Source organism: Silurus meridionalis, chromosome 2 (genome assembly GCF_014805685.1).
Source record: "Silurus meridionalis isolate SWU-2019-XX chromosome 2, ASM1480568v1, whole genome shotgun sequence".
NCBI classification, from domain to species: domain Eukaryota; kingdom Metazoa; phylum Chordata; class Actinopteri; order Siluriformes; family Siluridae; genus Silurus; species Silurus meridionalis.
The window spans coordinates 29,659,266-29,671,102 of record NC_060885.1 but is presented as its reverse complement, the minus strand read 5'-3'; the positions used below and the strand labels follow the sequence as shown (position 1 = coordinate 29,671,102).

Below are 11,837 nucleotides of genomic sequence, written 5' to 3'. Positions count from 1 at the left end.
AAGCTAAATGAATCCCCTTTTTTTTTCCAGTGTACTTGAGTTTACACAATTCATTTCGTTTAAAGTATTACAGGTCATGCTAGGTGGAATATAATTGCTTCATATGAAAAAAAAAAAAAACAGGCAAAAAAGTGTGTGCTGGTGCAAAGTGCAGGCTTGGGAAACGATTGTGTTTGTCCTCCATTTGTTTTTGTTCGCTTAGTGGTATCTTTCCAATTGTCACACCTGTCTGATTGACCAGCTGAAAAGAAATCCTCCTCCCCTCCCTGCTTTTCTGTAAAAAGTTATTTGTCATGCAGATGTGGCCCAATATGGAAATTTGACATCAATTATGGAGCATTTGGAGCGCTTGCCAAACACACAGGCTATGCTGCGACGCCAATTTTAACGTAGCGCCCGAGTCCACCAGCAGCCTGCTTTCGTTTACCGTGGACTCGATAGATTTTTTGCATCATTAAGAGTGACTTCTGATCTGCGGCCGCGTGTAATCTGGGTAATGAAGATGGATTTTTGGCGTCTGTGGGAAATCGGTGTGGGAAAGTTTCCAACACACGGAAAAGCAGTCCGGTTTGTGCGTTTCTTCACCTGCTTTAGATTCAGGATGAGAAGCCGCTCGCATTGAGCGAGAGCTCCAGCGTGAGATTTTGGAGGATTGCGGCTTTGATCAGAAAGGACCTTGAACACTGTTTTTTTGCAGGCAGGAAACTGGATGGAATGGAGCATCGCAACTTTGTTTTACAGGATCTGCTCCGGCTGTTTAGAAAAAATACTAAATTAAATGGAATTCCATTTGGGGCCAAAGTATTAAAAATAAACTTTCAAGTAAATATTTAAGGACAATGAATTTTTCTTTGCAAAAATCATTTTTGAGTTATAAAAATCTATTGGAACATCTTCCCAGAAGAATGGATGGAATCTTAACAGCACAATACCGCACCAATCTAATGCTCATGTGTCCACAACACACTTTATCTATATAGAGTGTGTGTTTGTGTTTAGCAAAATGTCGTTTTGAATTGTTTCTAGATTTCAATATGTACCATCTTTTATGAAAATATATTCAAATGAGCCTGGAATGAACTCCTTTCAAATAAGCGAGCATGTAAATGAATATAGCACACGCCTTTTGTGCTTTTGAAGAGCGTAGATTTGCCTCGACGTCTCTGTTGGAGGAAAAAAATAAATGATTCATCCGTAAGTATTTGATTCTACACAGCCTTCAGTCTGCATAAGATATATAGAGATAAAGTCGTCCTGTTCCACGAAGAGGAGAAAAGACAGAATTCCTTCATCTGCGCTCAGTATGCACTTGAAATGAGTCGGGCTCGAATGCTGGAATCGTTAAAAAAAGCCCTGAGGTCGGGAACTTGTCACCTTTCTCAGTTAAAAATGCGATATGATGAGATCACGTAGCTGGGGACTTCCCGTCAGAGTTCGGGAAGATGAACGAGACTCGTAATTCTCTCCCTATTGCCATTTATCATCCCTCCGTCTTTTTTTTCTCTCGACTCGTAATCTGCTTTTTTATACTTTTCTTTTTTTTTTCTCTCCCAAATGAACCCGATTAATCATCACTCCCAAACAGTTTCTGTTCCCGATTATGCGAAATCCGTCAGAGCCTGTTTGGTGATCGATTGCTGGAGGTTTGGAGCGAAAAACCGCGACAACGACGACTTTGATGCGCCGGCCTTTGTGTTTGATCGCTTCGCCTGCGCGATCTGCATTTCAAATTAAACCCCTTTTCCAAGTGTTGTTGCTAAGTGATGCGTGACTCATGCATATTTTCCCAGACAGGAGTAATAGAAATATCTCACTTAATGACAGAAGTGCTTGATGAATTGTGTTGGTGTACGGCAAACCGCCGGGGATGATGGGTGTCGGAGGCAGTGTTTTTGCTCTCCGGTAATTGCTCTCGCTCCTCTCAGCAGATCAATATTTGAATAAATCATCGAGGCATTAACCTGTTCCTCTGCATGGCCCCCCTGAGGAATTCCTGCTTGAGGAAAGTGTGTTGTATTTTTATTTATTTTTTCATTTCCATGTTGACGTGTAAACGCTAGCGTGTATGTGTGTATATATATATATATATATATATATATATATATATATATATATATATATATCATCTCGCTAAAGGCTGTGTGCTAATTGCGACCTCCAGTGTTTGAACGATGCGCATTCATCTTCTTTCCTGCCCCGAGCAGGAAGTCCTGGGTCATAAAAAATGCCCTGCAGCCTCGATAAACATTCACTTAGCATTCTCACAGAGCTAGCAGCATGACTTGTTTTCTCTCTTTCACACACACACACTGGTTACACAGTTAGATAAACACAAAGGTCAAACAAAAGTTCTTTTCAACAGACAGTTTGGTATAGAAGTCCCAAAAAGCTTGTACTATGATATAAACGAATTCTCGATTCTGATTGGTTGATTTATTTATTTATTTGTTTTCAGCTGTAAAATTCTAATACGAAGCTTCCGAAGTATCATCTTGTGCAGTGGACATGTTTCACATGAATAACAAATCAAAAGAATGATATAATCATTGAGATACTGATTTTTTGCTGCGATTTTTTATAACAGATTTATGGAAGAAGTCTCCAGTATCAGAAATCGACCAGTACCACCATCTCTCAGAGTCTAGGCTGATGGTATCCTAAGCTTGAAACCAAGTGAACCAGTGTTGTATTTATGGAAAGAGACTTCAAAGCACTTTTGTATGACGTTCTGGAAAATTGTGTGTGCTAAAACATGTAAATGTAAAAATGTCAATGATTTGTTCAGTGTAAAAAAATAAATAACCGTATGTCCTAATGTACTTAATTGCTTTGATCCAAAAGCATTATAACGATAATGGACCACGTCATACTTTTTATCCATATATCATCACATTTTGCATTCGAGTACCACAAGTTCCTGTTTGACACTTATATAAGAGCAGCTACTGTATAAACATTTTAAATAATAGCAGCTTAGATTTTTTTTTCTCTCCCCTGACAAAAACAAGACATTAAAAAAAGGTAGAGCTTGTCGAATGTTATGTAAAGAATGCTCTAAATAGACAGGTCAAAATACAGGGTGAAAGACAAATCCAGAACAGTAACCCAAAACGTGGTCAGAGTTTAACAGTCAATTATACAAACAGACTGGAATCGATCCAACGAGATTAAAACCAGGGGCAGAAAACAAAATATCACAGCTTGGCAACATAATAAAAGTCAAAGCGAACATATTACATGTTTTATCCTAAATTAATGTCTTTTATGTAGTGTGTGTATGTTCTAGGAGCTAGATTCCAAAGTGGCCATGTTTGAAGGCTGTAGTGAGTTTCATTTTGGCAGTGAGCAGTGATCAAAGGCAAACTCCTCTGTCCTGAAGACTTTTTCATGTTGGAAAATGAAAAGCGTTATGAGAAGACTAATATCTAGACTGTTATAAATTGAACACTGACACTAGAGACTCCTTTAGAACATGGCAAAAATATAAGCAATTTTTGACCAATTAGGATTAAGAATTTAACAGTTGGAGGTGGTAGTTCAGTAGTTAAGGCATTGGACTGTGGCTTAGAAGGTCACAAGTTCAAATCCCAGCACCATCATGCTGCCACTGCTGGGCCCTTGAGCAAGGCCCCTAATCCGCCACTGCTCAGTTTGTAACTCGTTTTGGATATATATATTCAACCCACCTGCCCAATATTGTGTTGGACCCTCAAAACAGTTTTGACCCGTCGAGCATCAATAGCATTAACTTTTTCAGCAATTCGAGCTACAGGAGCTTGTCTGTTGGAACTGACCACATGGCCAGCCTTCGTTTCCCACGTGCCTCAATAAGCCTTGGCTGCCTGTTGGCAGTTCACCACTTTTCCTTCCTTAGACCTTTTCAATACTGATCACATTAAAACTGGGAAAAACCCCACAAAAGCGCAGTTTTGGAGATGCTCTGGCCCAGTCGTCTAGCCATCACAATTTGTCATACTCGCTCAAAACCTTATTCTTGCCCATTTTCCTGGTGCCACTGGTGCCATGATGGTCGAGTTAAACATGCTCCTGAGGCTCCAGTGACCACTGTTCCTGCCCCTCTTCCCTCCGCGGATCTTCTCACTTCGTCCAGGCCTGCCTTTGGATAGTGTGCTCTTTGTTTAGAGGCCACTCTGTGTAGCTGGGGACGGTTTCTCATCAACGCTCGGGTGGTTCCATGAAATTCCGGAGTAAGAATGGGAGCTTTGAGGTAGGATTTGGGCTGTAGTTAATGTCAACAGTCTGCTACACTGACACAGGACTACAGTTTGCTTCTGATCACCATCACTGTACCCCGCAACATCGTATATCTGCAATAAATGGAAATTCGGTGCAACCCAGATGAGGATGGGTTCCTCTCGAAGTTTCTTCCTTATGCCATCTCGGGGAGTTTTTCCTTGCCACAGTCGCCACTGGCTCGCTCCTCAGGGACAAACTTACACTTATAAAGAACATATTTATTTTTTATCACCATATTATCTATGTAAAGCTGCTTTGAGACAATGTTCATTGTTAAAAGTGCTATACAAAGAAAAATGAATTGAATTGAATTGAATAAAGAGATAATCAGTGTTACTAACTTCACCAATTATATTGTTATAATGCCATACTTTTATGCCTAAAAATTGTGTGTATATATATATATATATATATATATATATATATATATATATATATATATATATATATATATATATATAAACAAACCTCGGGCGAAATCTTCCCAAGCATGACCATAAGTCTGACTTTATGTATCGCCTTTCACACACTGATTTTACCCAGAGAAGGAATGAGGCATGTATCGTACAGATCATAGCCTCATGAATAATACATTGACTTACTTTTCTGCTTTTCGGAGCGTTATGAAAATATGTATTAGGCGTCGTGCTGGGTGTGTTGGAAAGTGGTTTGTTTTGAGGCTAAATCTGCCCGGTCCTGGAGCACGGCGTGTCTGGGTTTGTAGTCATGCCGCTTCACACGCCGCTTTCTGTTATTGTGAATGCACGCTGCTCGTGAACCGTACCCTGACAAAACTGCAACAGAATATTGGCCTGGAAGAATCATGGTGGCAATGATTTTTTATTTGTATGAAGTCTAACATGGCAACGCCCCAGTGCACAAAGCCAGCTTCATAAACATGTGTTTTATATGGTTTTTAGTGGAAAATCTTGAGTAGCCCACTATAGAGCTCAACCCTATTAAACACTTTTCAGATGAATATAAATGCTGACTTTACACCAGGCCTCCTCACCTCACCTACATCAGTACCTGACTTCACTTACAAACTTGTGGTTGATGAATACAAATGTCCACAAGCACAATCCAAAATCTAGTGGAACATCTTCCCAAAAGAGTGGAGGAAATTATAAGTGCAAATCGTTACTATATGTGGAATGCGATTCTCAAAAAGCACATGCTACTTATGAACAGGTGTCTGCAAACTTTTCACAATATAGTGTATAATATACACTCCCCTGGTGGTCTAGTGATTAGGATGCGGAGCTCTCACCGCTGCGGCCCGGGTTCGATCCCCGGTCAGGGAACCAACCCCAGCCACTCTTAGTGCTGGTCCCAAGCCCAGATAAATGGGGAGGGTTGTGTTAGGAAGGGCATCCAGCATAAAAACATGTGCCAAATCAAACATGCGGATGATCCACTGTGGCGACCCCTAATGGGAGAAGCCGAAAGAAAGTTTTTAGTGTATAATATACACTATTGTTTATAACACTATATAAACAATAGTTTGTGGACAGTAGTCTTTCTGAATCTGTTTCTCCTGCGATTTGTACTGTTGCATCCTATTTTCCAAACATGTCTAGTGTTTAAAGTAAAAAAAAACAAATTGTCATTTTTATTTTCATTTCAACAACGAGTTCCCTGATTGACAGAATAACTCTTTTTCTCGCACAAACTGCACATGGCTCTAATCAAAGCCTGCAGTGTTGGAGTTTAGACTTGTTCAGATGCATCCTCTGGCAAAAACCCCGTCGTTCTCCTCCGCTGATAGCAGGGTGGACTGGTCTTTGTTTGATGAAACGGGGTCGTGAAGATAATGAAGACTCGATCATCAAAGGCAACGATTGGGGATTTATTTGCATTTGAGTTCAGATCTTCCCTGGTGGCGAGGAAATGAGGTTAGGAGCCCAACAGGAGTCGGTCAAATCAATAGCACAGGACAGGCTGGGAATAGATTATTCTTTTTTTTTTTCTTTTTAGTTATATATTTATTACAAGACCTCATAATTACTGCCGCAATGAAAAGATCGTCCTAAACATTAACAGGCAATTTGTTTTGTTCCAGGTGCTACAAATGATTACAACCTTTATTTTACTCCACTGGTAGACAGACCTGCTATCGAGCAGATCAGAATTTCTTTAGAGTTTTTAATGTTCCTGTTGCACTTTTCCAGCGTTTCCATACCGTCATGTCCTTGACTTTTCGGCGCCGGGAAAATCCTAATGTATTCTATTACAGATCGCTGATTACCTAATTAAAATGCAATTACAAGCTGCAAGTCTATAGGAACTCAATAATTCTGTGGAATTGCATTTTATTTGTACTTACTTCCCATTTAAAGGTCATTTCATTCAAATCAATGGTGTGGCACTTTCATTTAATTTGTTTTAATTTTATTTCAGATAATATTCTTTCATTCATTTAATTATAATTCTGTCATTCTGGGTTTTATTGTGATAAGGAAGACGCCGTTTTTTTCCCTCCATGATCTACATTACAGGTAGAAAGACATGCTTTGAGATTGGCTGGTAAGGCCATGGGCTGCTGATTAAAAGGTTGCCAGCACTGAATAATTACAGCTGTTAGGTCCTTGAATGAGGTCTCCAACCCTCTTTGGTCCAGGGCCACTGCAACTTGTATCATAGTTGACCCTGAACTGTGATTTCAGCTTCCTAATAATTTGGGATGAAAAAAAAATGATGTAAAGTAAATCTTGTTTCACGTCTCTTACAATGAATTGAGAAGATTCAACTCTTTTTTCGTTGCCTGATTTGAAGACAGAGTGTCCGAATTAAAATCAGGACCATGTTGCTGTTTGTTTGTCTGTCGGCTTTTCCCCTCAGGACAGGCACAAACTTTGCTTTCAGAAATTAAAGTGTATCGATTACCAGAATCCATAACACAGCGACACGCTCGGAGTGCTGGAGCGAAAAGAGTTTACCGGAGACATCCGGGATCTGTACCACATTTGATCTCAGCTTATATGAAATATTACACAATTATAAGTGGCGTGTTGCACCATATTCAGCTGCATAACGGAAACGTTGAGAAACTGAGCGCTGACAACCTAAAAGGAATTTGACTCACACTGCTAATAAATGTACAGAGTCTACTTCCTCTTCATGCTACTGTGAAGAGAAAGATGAGCATAGATTACAGAAATAGTAATCATTACATTAAAAACATCAAATGTTGGCAAGACTGTATCCTATACTGTACTATACTATACATTATATGGACAAAAGTATTGGGACACCTAACCAGCCATATGTGTTTGCTGCCCAAACTGTTAGCAAAAGCTGGAGGCACACAATTGTACAGAATTTGTTTTTGAACTAGGAGAGCCAAACCTGTTCCAGCATTAGAGTGCTTCTTTGCACAAAACCAGCTCCACGAAGATATGCTTAAAATGGGTTGGTGTGAAAGATTAGACTTGATTAAATTTGATTCAGCTATATTGTCATTGTGCAAAGTACATATACAGAGCCAATGAAATGCAGTTAGCATCTCACCTAAAGTTAAACAATGCTTCCGTATGTACCGGGGTTGAGAAAATAGTCAATGTGAATGAGGTAATAAGACAATTTCCCACGCCATCTTCCTGACATCTACTGCCCTGGGCCTGTAATCGGTGGAAAACATGAGGTTTGCTGAGCTGCCGGTTTTGGCTACACTTGCTTATCCAGTAGCCTCAATGCTTCGCTATACGGCATCAGACCTTCTTCAACTTCGATCTCATGACTCCAAACTGCCATCAGTCCTGCTCTCCCATAAGGATATCATTTACATACCTAGTCGTAAATATGTCCACCGGGGCTCTCGACGGAGCTACAACTTCGACAATTTAAGAGCAATACGCTCACTTTGGTCTCCAAAGGTACTGTTACGAGTGCTATCCTTTCTTTTGGACTATGTAATTTGCGATCACTCTCAACTAAAGGTCCTGTGCTCCATGATTTACTGTGATTTTCTATGTTAAACTGAGACTTGGCCACATATATCTGCACCTGAATTCACCTCATTTGAGTCCATGTTCTCCAGATCAATGATCTATTTTATGTTTAAGTATTTAAGGTCAATACTTGTGACTTGTCAATCTTTTTAACTTATATCAGTTCAATGTTTCCTAATGTGATTCTGGTTGGAGATTTTAAGATACATGTCGATAATGAAATTTGTACATACACAAAGGATTTGTCTTGATAGTTTTGACATACAGCAATATATTAACTTTCCAGTTCATCTGAAAGCCACACACTGGATATGGTTTGTTATTCTGGTATTACTCCCAACAGTTTTTTAGCTTCCTCACCTAACACTTTCTGACCATTTTCTGGTTTCCTTCAAAGCCTGCTTAATGATATCAAAGTCAAATCAATGTCCTACCATCTCATTTCGGTATATTAGAAAAATTAATATAATGATATTTACAGATGGACTTATTACTCTCCTCAGCAAAGCCTATTTAAGAACCCCAGATGGACTGGTATCTCACTACAATGATGTGCCTCAGTTATTACTCGATCCAGGTCTGTTTTATTTGTTCATCCTGCCCCCTGGTATACATCTGATTTGCGTAGGCTAAAAGCTCTAGGTCGCCCTCTGGAACGTCTGTGTTGAAACTAGACTTCTTGTCCATAAACGGTAATGCAAGAACTCTTTTTGCCTTTATAAAAAAAAAAAAACATTTTTAAGTCTCCTGTGTGTAAAGCCACCTATACAGTTACACTCATCGGAATTCTGCAACACTGTTCCCACTAATTTCACTTCAAAAATAGAGAATATTTATCAATCTCTGATGGTCCCAGACCCTCCTCAAGCTTCCTTTACTTTTATTTTTACACACGCCCTTAATTCTCTCTACCTTTAAACTTTCTACAGATGATGAGATCCAACCCCCTTCCAACTCAATTAGTCAAAGTCTGTCTGTCTGTTTAGCCTTTTATCATTGAGATCATCCATTCCATATATATATATATATATATATATATATATATATATATATATATATATATATAATATATTTTATAACATACACACACATATATATATATATATATATATATATATATATATATATATATATATATATATATATATATATATATATATATATATATATATATATATATATATATATATATATATATATATATATATATATATATATATATATATAATACACATTTCAAATACTAAAAATTTCGGTTACCGAATGCAATCCTTTTTTCCATGCGGAAAATATTTCAAATATGGGTTCCTCGGGGACATATAAAGTGGCATACCGCGAGTTTGTTTAGTCTCTGCCTCGTAATTTGAGTGCAATTTTTTCAATCATTTTTAAATTGAAAACAGACACAACAATGCCAGGAATATAGAAAAATCAACTAGCTTAGTGTGACACCGTACCGGAAATAAGATTTGTTTAGCGCAGCGCTAAAGAATCAATAGCGCTAACTCCAGAGATTCAAGGTTCAAGAGTTTTACATATAACTTTCTCTCTCTTTAGTGCTTTGAGGCATAGACATTGGTCATGCTGATCTACTGCACCCAATTAAAAGCATCAGCTAATTAACAAAGCCTCTCCGAGTTGATTTGAGTGTATTAGCACAGTTTAGTGTCTCTCTTGCTTGACACTGTGTCCCTCCAGGACATGATTACTGTCCCAAGAAAAGCAAATTTAACCAGTTATTCTCAAATTCGAGATGACTCTGAATCACTAGACACATCAAAGGTATGTCAGTCTAAACGCTTTTTTGTTTGTTTTGTCTGCAGCTGCTAAAAATTCCAAAACTAAAAACTTTAGTTCAGAGTCATGTCATTTCTGAAATGTTTATTGATAAAACTGCTGAATATGGATAAAAATTTAGTTGAACTTGCAGAAAATGCAGAAAATGAGTTGACTTTTACCAAAACTAAGTTAATTTCTCATGTTTATTCATTCATTCATTTATTAATTCATTTTCTTTTTTTAATACAAGAAATGCACTTCATGAACAAAAGTATTAGAGCGCCGTCCAGCCATATATGTTTTTTCCCCCAAACTTTACCAGCAAGTTATTATACTTTACATTTGTCATACTTTACTTAGTTTTATATTTAGTTACTAACCTATTGACCTACGCTATATGGACAAAAGTTTGCGGACACCTTGAGTATAAGATTTCTCTTCCATCTCTTTCCATATTAGGTCCTAATTGGGACGATGTTCCAAGATTGGGTGTCCAATCTTTTCAACAGAGGGCCACTGTGGGTGCAGATTTTCATCTTAACCCAATTTCATTCCAGACCAAATTATACCAGTTTAAATCAAATGATTTGCATTTTCAATGACTATCAGGTGTTGCCCTTGATAAGTTGCAATAAAAAAACAGCACACTTTTGTGGAAAGGATTGGACAACCCCTAAACTAGATTTTGGAGTTTGCTTGTGAAGATTTGGGATCATTTAGCCACAAGGCTGATGTAGGCGATGTGAGGACACCTGGGGTGCAGTCAGATATGACATTGATCTAATATATTCAATGTGTTTAATAAGGTTGAAGTCAGAGCTTTATAAAAGATGTTCGACTCCAACCCATGGAAACTATATCTTCATGGAACTGGTACAATGACTTGAAACACTAAATAAATACTTTGAGTGCGATCAGAGGTTATTTAAAGGTGTGTATGGGCGTGTAAGTGGATAATTGAGCACAGGTGCTTTCAATCAGTAGAGCATGGAGAGTTGGGGGGTTGTGGGTGGTGTAGTCCGTAGCGGCCATGTTTGTATGCCGCAGTTTGCTCACCATTGGAGCCGTGGTCCTTTCACTTCATGCCCCTGACACTGATCACCACCTGGAGTTTATTGCACACTCATGTTTGCTGCCCAGTGTCCACCTGACTCATTCCCTGACTGCAGGTGCAGTAATGTGACGCTCTGTTGCAAGAGCAGCGTGACAGATCACCCCGTTTTTACAGCCCAGAACTGGCAGTGACCATGAATCGGGTTTCTCTCATTCCTGGCAGTTCTACAGTGAGAAAAAGAAAAGAGAGACAGCTTGAATGAGTATGAGAGGCAGTCGCCCAGCGGGCAGCGGCCATGCTGACATTTGGACTAATTAGTGCAGCACTCGACTCTATAAAAAAAAAAAAGGAAAAAAAAAATCATTGCCGAAAACAAACACAGGATGGACAGGTTTTAAAAGGAGAGAGAGAGAGAGAGAGAGAGAGAGAGAGAGAGAGGTGGAGGGTAGGTTGCCTAGAAGCTGGACGGAGCATTTTAGGAGGCACTGGAGAGCACTTTGTGTTTGTGTTGCTGTAATCAGAAAGTCCCCTTGAGCTGTTTGCACACACACTCTCACTTACAGTTGCTTTATTTGTTCAATATAAGATTCTTTTTTGGTAGGATTTTAAGCGACATGAAGTTAAAGGGTTTTTTTTGCCACTTGTTATTCAACTCGGGTCATTTGATTAAAGTTCGGCAACACACACACACACACACACAGCTTTCTGGTAGACCTACACATACCCTTTTTGCACTGATCAAAAAAGTCTCCCCCTTCTGCTCTTGGGTTGCTTTGTATTTGTATTTGTATTTGTAT

General features: G+C 38.8%; 1 long non-coding RNA gene across 1 annotated transcript in view; it reads left to right on the top strand.

Moving 5' to 3' along the window:
• The first annotated feature begins 9,884 nt into the window (after positions 1-9,884).
• Positions 9,885-11,837, top strand: part of LOC124376467 — a 43,172-nt gene continuing 41,219 nt past the window's right edge. The window contains exon 1 of the long non-coding RNA XR_006923837.1: positions 9,885-9,989. This is a non-coding gene — a long non-coding RNA (uncharacterized LOC124376467). The remainder of the gene's footprint in view (positions 9,990-11,837) is intronic.